This window comes from Mobula birostris, chromosome 11 (genome assembly GCF_030028105.1).
Source record: "Mobula birostris isolate sMobBir1 chromosome 11, sMobBir1.hap1, whole genome shotgun sequence".
NCBI lineage: Eukaryota > Metazoa > Chordata > Chondrichthyes > Myliobatiformes > Myliobatidae > Mobula > Mobula birostris.
Genome location: NC_092380.1, coordinates 24,816,027 through 24,828,273, shown reverse-complemented (window position 1 = coordinate 24,828,273; position 12,247 = coordinate 24,816,027).

The following is a 12,247-nucleotide window of genomic DNA, read 5'->3' as shown; positions in this document are numbered from 1 at the left end:
CGATTTTTACTCTTTTTTGCACTAATTATTTAATTTAATTTTTTATATATATTTCTTAATGCAATTTATAGTTTTTTATTGTATTGTTGCCACAAAACAACAAATTTCATGACATAAGCCTGATTTTTATTTTATTTATATTTTTCAGGACTGGGGTGTTCTGAAGGGTAGTATCTATTTATGTATTTATTTCGAAAATGTTTTATTTATGAAGGAATTTTACCAGCCAAGTAATAGTTCAGCACGCACTGGATGGGCTGAAGGACCTGTTTCTGTGCTGCAGTGATCTATGACTCTCTAAATATAACCAGGATGTGTCATTGTTCACATTCACTGACTGAACCACTCAACTCTTGAGAAGATATTAATGTCACCAGGGCATCGTCCTGAAACTTTCGTTTAGGAATTGGTTTATTTTTGTCTCATGTACCAAGATACAGTGAAAAGCTTCTGTGTATGATCCATATAGATCACTTCATATTCATGTCCATAGACGCTGTCTGACTTGCTGAGTTACCCCAGCAGTTTGTGTTTGTTGCTCTGGATTTCCAGCATCTGAGAATCTCTCGTGTTTATAAGTACATTGAAGTCGTAAAAAAGATCTCAGGATAGAGTGTTACATTTGCAGAGAAATAGGGTGCAATGTATTTGTTTGGGAAATCAAGAATTCAAGTATATGAGAGTTCGACAGAAGCTGGAGGTACATGTTCTTAAGCTTTTGTATCTTCTACGCCATGAAAGAGGGCAGAACAGATCGACTGGGGTGTCAGGGGTCCTTGATTATGGTGAACACACACAAAATGCTGGAGGAACTCAGCAGATCAGGCAGCATCTACAGAGGGGAGTAGGCAGTGGATGTTTCTTCAGGACTGGGATGGAAGGGCAGCTAAAGCCAGAATAAGAGGATGGAGGGAGGAGGAGGAGGAGGAGGAGTACAAGCAGGCAGGTGAGTGGTGAGACCAGGTGAAGGGGAAGGTGGGTGGTGGGGGAGGGGGATGAAGTGAGAAGCTGGGAGATGATGGGTTAAAGAGCTAAAGGACCGAAGAAGAAGGAATCTGATTGGAGAGAAGAGTGGGCCATAGGAAAAAGGGAAGGAGGGCGGTTCGAAGTACATTTATTATGAAGGCTTGTGGCTGAGATCTGCTGAGCTTCAGTTCAGCGCAGAGCCGAGTAAACATCGCGGAGCCCGAAGCAGCCGGAGCAGGCCACAGCTTTAACCTCAGTTCAGCGCAGAGCCGAGTACACATCGCGGAGCCCTCAGACACGGATCCCGAAGCAGCCGGAGCAGGCCACAGCTTTAACCTCAGTTCAGCACAGAGCTGCATAAATGTCAAAGAACAGCGAACAGGACCTGCCCCACCCTTGTCTCTGGTCCTGACACCCTGCCTTTTCAATCCATCCGGCCAGGCATTTAGATCGTCCAAACATTGGGTCGATCCTCACACTAGGACCTGGGCCCTGTTGCGTCTACGTGCACTGGATCTGGACCTCCGCCACCACATTTCGGCCTGTGCCTGACCTTTCCATCCTTGCTCTCGGTCGTGATGGACGGGCTGGTGAGGAGAAGGGCTGAGAGCGGAACAAGAATGAGGAATGGAATTTCTTCTTTTCCCACCCTTTACCTTTTCCACCTTTGCAGGAAGAAGCTGCCTCAGATATCCCTTTTAAACCTCTCTCTCTGAACTCAAAGCTATGCCCCTTGTTTGAATAAGAACACCCCTGAACTCTGAAGAATACTAGTTGTAAAGTCATGAAGCATGAAAAAAGGCCATTCAGCCCAGCTTGTCCATGCTGACCAATGTGCCCATCTAAGCTAGTTCCATTTGCCCATGTTTGACCCATATTAATCCAAGGCTCACAGCCTGGGGTCCATGGACCTTTGCTTAATGGTATTGGACCACGCCACAAAAAAGTTTGGGAACCTCTCTCTCTGATTTCAAACCTTTTCGGTGCCTCAAAAAGGCAGTGTCTATAATTAAGGACCCCCACCACCCAGGACATGCCCTCTACCCAATGCAGGAAGGAGGTACAGAAGCCTGAAGGCTTCAACATTTCAGGAACAGCTTCTTCCCCTCTGCCATCTGATTTCTGAATGGACATTGAACCCATGAACACTACCTCACTAACTTTTAATTTCTATTTTTGCACTATTTATTTAATATATCTATTTAATATACATATATACATACTGTAATTCACAGTTTTCTTTTTTCTCTCTGCTATTGTGCATTGCAATGTACTGCCACCACAAAGTGAACAAATTTCGCGACATATGCCAGTGACATTAAACCTGATTCTGAACCCCTGTTCTAAGCCTTTCCCATCACAGTGCCCTTTAAGTATCAATAAGCTGCAAAGAACATAGAGGCCTCAGAAATGTTCTGGTGAGGAGCTGGTCCAGTTTGTTGTACATGATGCAAAACATTGAAACCGTCAACACAAATATGTTTCTGGAGAAACATAACAAGTAGATTCTTACCAGTTGCTTCCCAGCAGAATAGGTATCTGTGCTTGTAACATCACACTGGTGTATTTAAATGATAAACCACTCAGTCTATAATAGTTATTGTGCACTGTGACTGTGTTCCACTGAAGTGCAACATTTTCGTATTTAAATCATTGATTGCTTTCCTGCTGAGCTGCTTTCATATACAGACACTGATTTAATATCATCTTTACATTATTGATGCCTGTTGGCATTGAGCCAGCTTCTTCCCGTCAGTCAGATCCTCCTGGGGTCAAGCCCACTCCCAGGGATTGCTTGGAGCACAAGAAAACAGGAGCAGGAACAGTTCAAAGCACACACGCGAAATGCCGGAGGAACTCAGTAGGTCAGGCAGCATCTGTGGAGGGGAATAAACAGTCAATGTTATGGGCTGAGGTCCTTCAGGACATATCATCGAAGTTCAAAGTAAATTCATTATTGAAGTACATATATGTCGCCCTAAGATTTTAGGACTCTTCATGAGCCCTTTGGCCCCTCAAGCCTATCCCATCATTCAATGTAATCATGGCTGCTCTGTCTCACGTAGTATCTCTTCTCCTGTGCCTCTTCCCCAGAACCCTCAGTCTCCCGGTCTTTCCAAGATCTGCCTACTTCACTTTAAATGCTTCTAACAATGCAGCCTCCACATATCCCAGGCAGGGTGTAGAATTCCAGAGATTCTCTAACCTCTGTGAGAAGGTTGCATGCATTAAGTCCTGGTATGGAAGCACCAATGCCCTGGGAAGGAAAAGGTGTCAGAAAGTGGTGGATACAGCCCAGTGTGTCTCAGGTGAAGCCTTCCCCAGCACTGAGCACATCTACAAGCAGTGCCGCCACAAGAAGGCAGCCTCCATCATCAAGGACCCCCACCATACTTTCTACCATCAGACAGGAGGGGCAGAAGGTTAGGTCCCACAACAGCAGGTTCAGGAACAGTTATCACCCTACAACCATCAGGTTCTTGAACCGCCATGGATACTTCCCCTCACCTCAACTCTGAACTGACTCCATAACCTATGGACTCACTTTCAAGGACTCTACAACTCATGTTCTCAGTATTATTTATTTCGTATTTGCACGACTTGCCTTTTGCATATGGGCTGTTTCTCAGTCTTTATTTGTATATATTTTTTTCATAAATTCTTTGTCTTTATTTTCCTGTAAATGAATCTGAAGGTTATGGAGAGAAGGCAGAAGAATGTGTTTGAGTGGGAAAATAGATCAGCCATGGCAGAACAGATTTGATGGGCTGAATGGCCTAATTCTGTCCCTATGACTTGTGATCTTATAATGTATGACACACATAATTTGATAATAAACTTGCTTTGACTTTGACTTTGAAGTAGTTACTTGTACACCCCTGCTTTCAATGTCATTTCCCTCTTTGGTAAATAAGTCCCCTGTCTGAGATTCTCCCACTGGTGAAAACATCTCAACATCTACCAACGCAAACACGAGGAATTCTGCAGATGCTGGAAATTCAAGCAACACACATCAAAGTTGCTGGTGAACGCAGCAGGCCAGGCAGCATCTCTAGGACTGTACCTCTTCCTAGAGATGCTGCCTGGCCTGCTGCATTCACCAGCAACTTTGATGTGTGTTGCCTCAACGTTTACCATGTCCTTCTCCCTCACAAACTTCTATATTTCAATAAGTTTATAGTAGTGTAGTGGGTAGCATAACTTTTTACAACACTAGTGACCTGTGCTCAATTAAGTTTATGGTAATGTAGAGGGTAGCATAACTTTTTACAGTGCTAGTGATCTGTGTTCAATTTCTGCCCCTGTCTGTAAGGAGTTTGCATGTTCTTCCCATAACTCCATGGGTTTCCTCCGGGTGCTCTGATTTCCTCCCACAGTCCAAAGACATATGGGTTCGGGTTAGTAAATTGTGGGCAGGCGATGTTTGGCTACACTTGTGTGCTGCTCCCTGTACGTTCTCAGACTATGTTAGTCGTTGATACAAACAGCACATTACACTGACACAAATGCTGGAGGAACTCAGCAGGGCAGCATCCATGGAAATGAATAAACAGTTGACGTTTTGGGCCGAGATCCTTTTTCAGGACTGAAAAGGGGGGGGGAGAGGGAGACACCAGAATAGAAGGGTGGGGGAAGGGGAAGGAGGACTCGCTGGAAGGTGATAGGTGAAGCCAGGTGGTTGGGAAAGGTTAAGAGCTGGAGAGGAGTGAATCTGTTAGAAGAGTGGAACATAGAAGAAGGAGAAGGAGGAGGAGAATCAGAGGGAGGTGATAGGCAGGTGAGGAGGAGAGGTAAGCAGCCAAAGCTGGGAATAGAAGAAGAGAGAAGGGGGGGGGTGGAAATTACCAGAAGGAGAAATCGATTTTCATGCCCGTCAGGTTGGAGGCTACCCAGACAGAATATGGGGAATTGCTCCTCCACCCCCTGAGAGTGGCCTCATCTTGGCAAAGGTGGAGGCCACGGACTGGCATGGGGTAACGGGAATGAGGATAGGAATTAAAATGGTTGGCCATAAGAAATTCTGCTCTTGGCAGATGGAGTGGAGGTGCTCGACAAAGTGGTCCTCCGATTTCCACCAGGTCTCACCAATGTAGAACCGGCCACAACTTCATCACCGGACGCAATAAATGAGCCCAGTAGATTAGCTGGTGCTGCATCCCCTGGAAGGACTGTTCAAGCCCCTGATGGAGGTGAATGGGTAGGTGTAACATTTCCTTTGCTTGCAGGGTTAAGTGCCAGAAGGGAGACTAGAGGCGCGGGACGAATAGACTGGGTGGGCATGGAGGGAGCGGTCCCTGTGGAAAGCAGAGAGTGGGGGCGGGGGGAAGGTAAAGGTGTGTTTGAGATCGTATCCCGTTGAAGGTAGCAGAAGTTACGGAGAACAATGTGTTGGATACGGAGGGGTGGTGGGTGAGGACAAGAGGAACTCTGTCCCTGCTCTCATTGTATGCTTTGATGTACATGTGACAAATAAAGCTAAGCTTTTAATCCTTTAAGTTCACCATCCTCTTCTAAACTCAGAAGAATACAGGTCATACAGTCACACAGCAGAGCAAAGCAAAGCAGGTCAGGCTGAAGCTGCTCCCGCTAGATCGTTGGACGCTGAGCAGTGACCTTATTAGATGCAGATAAAGTACTGAACGATATGGATAGGGTGAGTGCATGGTCTTTCCCTGTAAGTGCCTGCAAGAAAATGAATCTGAAGGTAGTGTATAGTGACACATGAATTTTGATAATCAATTTGTTTTGAACTTTGAACTTTTTCCAGGGTTGAGGAACGATGAATTAGAAGGGATAGTTTTAGATGAGATGAGAGAAATTTGAAAGGAACCTGAGGGATGTCTTTTTCACCCGGAGGGGGGTCATGTGTATGGCATGAACTGCCAGTGGAGGCGGCAGAGGTGCGTACAATATTTTGAAGACATTTAGACAGGTGCGCAGATAAGAAAAGCTCAAAAAGAGGTGGGTCAAATGAAGGGAAATTGAAGCTCAGATAGACCCTTCGGCTGGCATGGATGAGTGGGGCTGAAAGGGCTGGTTCTTTCCTGTATAACACTATGACCATACTGTGAGAATCACTAGTACTGATGCACACACACACACACACACACGCACAATGTGTGCACTGTACAGGAGCAGCAAGGGGTGGTAAATACTAAACAAGATTAAATCATTCCCCCTATTCCACTGTATGGTGCATATGTAGAGTCCTGTGCAAAAGTCTTAGGTGCATATATATATATATATAAAACTAAGGTAACCAAGACTTTTGCACAGTACTGTCTTTGTCAATGTGGAGCGGAGAGCGAGGTTGTAAATCTGATGGGTGCAAAGGATGTTGGGAATGGTGAGGGGTGGAGTGCTGTGGGAGGGGTGTGGGACAGGAGGCAAAGAGGAAGTGCCAGGGGTAGGGGTTGCCACAGATGCAGACTCACCCAGCCCTGAGACACCAGGCAAATTCTCTCAATTCCAAACAATTGGGTTATTGATCATTACAGAATGTCTCTCTGGTGCTTCCTGCTCTCTCCCCTCTCCCTTCCCCCTTTTCCCAACCATGATTCCCCTCTCGCTGCCCCCTTCCCACTCTCAGTCCACAATAGAGACCCTCATCAGAATCGGGTTTATCATCACTCACATATGTCATGAAATTTGATTTTTTTTGTGGCATCAGTACAGTGCAATACATAGAATTACTACAGTACTATGCAAAAGTCTTAGGCACACTAACTATATATATAAAAGATTTTTGCACAGTACTATGAATTTATTATTAAAGTATGTACGTCATACACAACCTCGAGGTTCATCTTCTAGCAGGTGGTCACAAAACAAAGAAACACAATAGAATGGACACAAAAACCCTCACAGCAAAGGCTGTCAGATATCCAATGTGCGAAAAAAGAACAAATTGTGAAACAGGTATTACACAGAAAATAAACTGCAGAATCACAGAATGTGAGTTCACTCTTCAGTACACAAATGTCAGGAGTAACGATTATTACACTGGATCTGAAGTAGCATTAAAAACATAACAAGCATAAAGAACACAATAAATACAAATATAAAAGCAATTCTATAAAGCACAATGTACAAATGACTACTGAGTGTGTCTGTATATACTTAAGATTAGCTCATATACATAGACTGATTGATTGGGGAAAATGGATTCATTCAGGCAATTTATGCTTCTTAAGGTCAAATCATTGTTTAACCAATTTGACGGAATGTCTTGATGAGTGATGTGAAGAGTGTATTGTCCTTGTTCTGGGTCACATGGGGTTCCGGAAGACTTCTGATAAGGTGGCACAGAATTCAGAGACGTGTTCTGCTCTGGTCACCTCATTATAGGAAGGATGTGGAAGCTTTAGAGAGGGTGCAGAGGAAATTTACCGGGACACTGCCTGGATTAGAGAGCATGTCTCATGAGGATAGGCTGAGCAAGCTCGGCCTTTGCTCATTGGAGCACAGGAGGATGATTGGTGACTTGATAGAGGTACACAAGAGGATATGAGCCATAGATCAAGTGGACAGCCAGAGACTTTTTTCACAGGGGAGCAATGGTTAACACAGCAGGGCATAATTTTAAGGTGACTGGAGGAAAGTATGGAGGAATGTCAGAGATATTTTTCTACACAGAGTGTGTAGGTGCCTGGACCGCGCTGGCAGAGGTGATGGTGGAGGCAGGTACACTAAGAGACTCTTAGATAGGCATATGGATGATAGAAAGTTGAAGGGCTACGTAAGAGGTGTAACCTTTAGGTTCAGCCAGCATGCGTTTGTCGAGGAGAAGACAGCCTCTGGCCCAGCCAAACTGAGAAATCTCATTTGTGTGGATGCTGCGAGATGTGTTGCCCAGTTACAAATCGGTTCCACAAAATACCAGACAGCACACCATATGCAATTAAACGACTGAACTTTATAAATCTTAATCTGACTACAGGGTTAGTAAAGAAAATAGAAAGAAAAAGGGCCCATTTTAATGAAACAGTCCAATGTGCATGTTGGAGCTCACGGTTCCATCCATTTGTTCCCCATCGACCTCCTCCGAGCATCGCTGACCCTCGGACCCTCGCTCCCAGTCCACTTATGGGCAGTCTACCAACTCTCTCCATTCATGTATTCCCTCGTCATCTCTTGCCGACAAAAGACCATGAATCCCTTCCCTCAGACCCACAAGAAAGAAACAACACGCCTCTCATTGGATGGCACACATTCCAAAGCCCCTGTTATCTCTAGTCATAACCCAAACATTGCTGCTACAGAGAAACCATTATATTAACAGTGAAACATTACAGAGGGGCCCTTACAATAGCAGTGTAACCTTCCAGCGTGTTACAGAGAGTAGGTTAAAAGGTCAGCACAACATTTTAGGCTCAAGGGTCTCTAACTGTGCTGTGTTTTTCTACGCTGTCGCAGGAAAGCAGCTTCCATCATCAGGGATGCCCACCACCTCTTCTCACTGTTGCTATTGGGAAGACGGTAGAGGAGCCTCAGGACTCACACCACCAGGTTCAGGAGGAGTTATTACCCTTCAACCATCAGGCTCTTATCAAAGAGGATAACTTCACTTAACTTCACCTACCCCATCACTGAAATGTTCCCACAACCTATGAGGACTCCTCATCTCATGTTTTCAAAATTTATTGCTTAGTTATTTATTATTATTTCTTTCTTTTTGGACTTGCACAGTTAGTTGACTTTTGCACACTGGTTGAAATTCCAAATTTCATTGATTCTATTATGGTTATTATTCTATTATGGATTTATTGAGTATGCCAGCAAGAAAATGAATCTCAGGGCTGTATATAGTGACATATACGTATCTCGATAGTTTTCTATGTCTTGTGTTCTGTGATAGGCTGTTCAACAGAGTTGAGGCATAAGCAGGACATTGAACACAAGGGTGCAGGTTTGGCTGAGTAATAGGCAGCAGAAGACATGGAAGCTCATTGAGGAAGGTGTTTCCCAGGGATGAAGGGGGCCATTGGAAGATTTGTGACATCTGAGGAGGATAAAGGTTGCAGCACGATCGAGACCACCTTCTGGTACAGGAAGGTGTATAGCATATGGAGTAGGTGGAAATGCAGATGGTGTTTAATGCATTTTTGTTGAAGAGACAATGTAGAATATGGGGTAATTGAAAATGAAACAAATTGCAGACAAGTGATCTGAAATAAGTGCAGAAAATGCTCAGGACGCCCAGCGTGTCGGGCAGCATCTGTGTGTGGAGAGACAAACAGTTAATGTTTCAAATCTGGGATCCTTTAATGGAACTGAAGCATTAACTTTTTCTCTTTCCAAAGTTGTGTCCTTGTGCAGGATTCCCTAAAGGTTCACTTGCAGCCTGAGTTCAAATATAAAAGCAAAGATGTAATGCTGAGGATTTATAAGGCACTGGTGAGATCACACTCAGAGTATGGTGGGTAGTTTTAAGCCCCTATCTAAGAAAGGGTGTGCTGACATTGGAGAGGGTTCAGTGGAGGTTCACAAGAATGATCCCAGCAATGAAAGTGTTAATGTTTGAGGAGTACTTGATGACTGTGGGCCTGTACTTGCAGGAGGTTAGAATAATGTGCAGGGATTTCTATCGATATCTCATATTGAAAGGCCTAGATAGAATAGACAGGAAGAAGATGTTTCCTATGGTGGGGGAGAGTAGGACCAGAGGGCGTACCCTTGGACATCTGTTTGGAGCAGAGGGGATGAGGAATTATTTTAGCAAGAGGTTAGTGTATCTGTGGAATTCCTTGCCACAGACGGCTGTGAATGTCGTCACTGGGTATACTTAAAGTGGAGGTTGACAGGCTCTTGATTTGTAGGTGCATCAACGGTTCGGGGAGAGGCAGGAGAATGGAATGGACAGGGATAATAAATCAGCCATGATGGAATAATGGAGCAGACTTGATGTCTTACGGTCTCCTCCTAAGTCTTACGGTCTTATAGTCTAAGGTTTAAGAATGGACAGTGAGAGCCATCCTTCAGTGAAGGAGGCGAGATTCAAAGGTCACAGCTTTAGTGCAAAGGAGAAAAGAGTTAAGAGTGATGGGAGGAAATATATGCCACAGGCAGTGGGGTTTGACAGCTGGATTACGCTGTCTGCAGGGAGTGCTGGAGGTTGTTTCTGTTGTGGCTTTCATGAGGTGATTAGATGAAAATGTTGGATAAAGATTGGCAAAGCTACTGAAAAGAGGTTGGTGAGTAGAATTGGAGAATAGGTCTTACAGAGAGCCAGCACTAACAAGCACCCATTCACATTAACCCCACTCTGATTTAATTGTATTCTCCCTACTTTCCCATCAACTCGAATGTTCTGCTGGGGTAGTGTTGGAAGCAGATATCAAAGTTCAAAGTATATGTTACCATATACTACATTGAGATTCATTTGCTTACAGGCATTTACAGTAGGTATAAAGAAACACAGCAGAATCAATGGAAAACTACACACAACGACGTACGATCAAACAATGTTCAAAAGATGACAAAAAGAAAAAAACAATAATAATAATAAATACTGTACATAATAAATAATATTGAGAACATGAGTTGTAAAGCCCTGGAGGTCAGCGTTAAATGAAGTTACCCATTCTGGTTCAGGAGCCTGATGGTTAAAGGGTACTAACTGCTCCTGAACCTGGTGGTGTGGGACCTTCTTCCTGGTGACAGCAGAGAAGAGAGCACAGAGTGGATGCTGGACCTCAGTGGTGGGGAGGACTTTACCCGTGATGGACTGGGATGTCCTCTACTTTATTTCGGCTTTTCCATTCATGGGAATTGGTGCTTCCATACCGGGCCATGCTGCAACCAGTTCAGGCTACGCTAGTGATGTTTATGAGCCTTTCAGACAAGTATGTAAATATGCAGGGCATGAGAATCAGGATTATTTTCGCTGATTGATGTGACAAGAAATTAGCTGTTTGCAGTAGTACAGTGCAAAGATGTAAAATTACTGTAATTTACAAAAATAAATAAATAGCGCATTGAAAACAGAATGAGAAGGTAGTGTTCAAGGGTTCATGGACCGTTCAGAAATCTGATGGCAGAGGGGAAGAGGCTGTTTCTGAACTGATGAGTGTGGATCATCAGCCTCCTGTGCCTCCTCCCTGATGGCACTAACGGAACGAGGGCATTCCTGCGTGGTAAGGGTCCTTACTGATGGTGCCACCTTCATGAGGCACTGCCTTCTGAAGATGTCCTCAATGGTGGGGATTAGAGGGACGGCGAGGCAGAAGAGATTTAGTTTAATTTGGCATCATGCTCACTACAGATATCGTGGGCCGAACGGCCTGTTCCTGTGTTGTGCTGTTGTACGTTTTATCTCGGAAATAGGAAATAGCTAACATACCCACCGTTTAACCTTTGGGACGTGGGAGGAAATCCATGGAGAACGTGCAGACTCCACACAGACAGTGCCGGAGGTCGGGACTGAACGCAGATCTGTGGAGATGTGAGGTAGCGGCGTTACCCACTCCAGCACGGGTAAAGCCCTCCCCACCATTGAGCACATCTACATGAAGCGTTGTCGCAGGAAAGCGGCAGCCATCATGAGGAGTCACCCAGGACGTGCTCACTTCTCACCGCTGCCATCAGAAAGAAGGCAAAGGAGTTTCAGGCATCACACCACCAGGTTCAGGAACAGTTATTATCCCTCACCTATCAGGCTCTTGAACCAAAGGGGATAACTTCACTTGTCCCATCACTGAAGTATTTCCACAACCAATGGACTCACTTTTGAGGACTCTTCGTCTCGTTTTCTCAATATTTATTACTTATTATTATATCTTTCTTTTTCTATTTGCAGTTTGTTTGTTTGAACATTAGTCAAGTTGGTGTGGTCTTTCATTGATCCAAACTACTCTCAAATGTCACAATCAAACCCACATCCACCACTTCTACTGGCAGTACATTCCACACTAGCACCATCCTGTGAAGAAGTTCGCCCTCAGTTTCCTCATTTCATCTCTTATCCTTAACCTATGACATCATTCACCCAGCCTCGTTAGGAGAAAAGGCAGAAACGTTCAAAATGCCTGTAGATGGAACGTGGAAGGAATTGGAGGGTTTTGGACCATGTGCAGGCAGAAGCATTATTCCCTCCAGACTGCACTGGTGCACAGCCGCACGGTAACTGAAATGCTTCCGTGCACGTAGCCTTTGTTGCAGCACAGCTGGATTTTGCTTTGTATGCATTGTTTATTAAAGTGCAGCACAGTTTTCAGGACCTGTGAAAAAGCAATGTTAAAAAAAAGAGGGAATGTTGGGTATTTGGGATTTAGTTTAGCAT